Genomic DNA, 2,101 nt, shown 5'->3' on the forward strand with positions numbered 1-2,101 from the left:
AGATGAGAAAAAACAGACTCTTTTTAACAAGACTTCAGGACAGGTCCTGGCTCTTGGAGAAAATAAGAGGTGTAGGTTACTAACTGCTTGACAGATACCAAGGATGTATCTCAGAAGGAAAGTTATATTTAATTAGCTCACTAAGCAATTTTTTAAACCTTTTCTGTTCACTGTTTTCACAACACAAATATTTGAGCTCAATATTGGGGCAGAATGAGATTTTACTTTTTTTTTTTTAAATTTTTAAAAAGAATACATAATGCAGTAAAATCTCATTCTTCATGATGGCTGCCACATGACCAAAATGATCTTTAATTTGTGGGAGTGTTTACATAGAGATTAATTTTAAGAATGTTTGAATAACAAAGAACCATAAAACAAAGCCCAAATCACTATTCAGGGCTTGCTTTTTCTCTGCCTGTGCTCACTAAGACTTACAGTTACATTCTTTGGGGGGATACAGCATCTCATGGATGCTTGGGCCAGCTAACCAGTAAAAGTACCCAAAGTCAAGAGGCAAAGCAGATTCTGATTTAAATATGTGGGGAGTAAAGCACACAGGTTGGTTTAAAGACAAACCCAGCGAGTTCAAAACATTTGTTCCAATATATCTCAGTATGCACAGGTGACTTAAAGGTATAAACTGTAACATTTCCAACAAGGTACAGCTGTTGTTAGAGCCAGCTTAGATGGCAAAGATGTGGGGGAAAGGACAGAACTGATCTGAAGCTTTTTTTCAACGAGCTGGCACAGAGCAAAATAGGCTGTATTTTAAATTTCAGGTTAAAATGCTCCAACTGGATACACAGAGTAACTTTTCAGGTTGCATGCAAGATACACAATTGAGCACTCATACAATTGGGTCTGTAGTTTCTGTGAGCATAGGCTGCATCTGCCTCTTAAGAGGAAGACAGTTTGGAAAGTGGAAGGTAGAAACACAAATGATCTTCGTGTTTCTAGTATGAACTCAGTGCACAGATAGGTTTAGGCAAGTTGGAATAGAGTTTAGCGACAATTTCTGTGGTAGTATTTCCTTTTCTTTAAATATATCATCCTATTTCTAATGAGATAGGGACTCCAGTCTGTTCTTTTTAGGACACTTATACATGCTCGAACCTCTTTTCAGAGTGCAGCACCCCAGAGAAAAACTCATAAATACATGACTACCTAGTGATTTATTTCCTCTTCAGTCTTAAAAAAGAAAAAATAGAGAACCAGTGGTCCCATGGCCTTCCTCAGGCTGCCTTGTTGTCTGCAGTCAGCCTATAAACCATGTGTAGTACCCGTCACAATGAGAACTAGTCCACACAGTGACGAGTGGCACAGCACACCCCTTTAACACGCTGATGCAGCAGGAAACCTCAGCTTCCCCACGGGATTTTCTGCCAGATCACTGGATTTAAGCATCTCCTGAAAAAGTTCAGCTTACACCCAGAGCAGCAGCAGAGACAGTGAGGTGCATACTGATAGTAAGAAGAAGGAAAGGAGATGAGAGATCTCCTTTTTGCAGTAGCAAAACTAAAGTTATTCTGTCAATTCAGGGACTCCTATCCTAATTAAATCTGGCACAGGAGCTAGTCTGAAATTTAGGTGATATATCCTGTTTATATTTTCTGTTATGAGAGCTATTGGATATTTACCATTTTGTGGAACTTCCTGTGAAAAGGGAGACTAAACTAACAAGGACTGCTTGCTCCAATTAGGTACAAATTTAAATCAGATTTTTGACTGCTGTGTAAAATATATTTATGATGCAATTTGTGTGAGTTAGACTATGTGAATATTTTGAATTCAGCAATAAACTGTAGTGCTGGTAACCCTAGAAAAACATGCAAGTGATTCTGTGAGCATAATGGGGTGTTCCCCTATTCTGTGCTTTGCCTCTGCAAGGATGTTTGTCTTTGCTGTAACCTCACCCACATTGCACTGTATGTAAATGTGAAGCCTTTTTCACAGCACATAAAATCCAGATCTCCACTGTAGGAGAAACCTATCTGCAGGATGATTTATTTCTTTTAAAGCCAGGATTTTAGTTCTGAAGCGACTCCTGTTCATCTGTCTCTTTGTGCAATGTTAATTGTTCTCGTTGTGCACACAAAGG

Source organism: Lepidothrix coronata, unplaced genomic scaffold (genome assembly GCF_001604755.1).
Source record: "Lepidothrix coronata isolate B3197 unplaced genomic scaffold, Lepidothrix_coronata-1.0 Scaffold58, whole genome shotgun sequence".
NCBI lineage: Eukaryota > Metazoa > Chordata > Aves > Passeriformes > Pipridae > Lepidothrix > Lepidothrix coronata.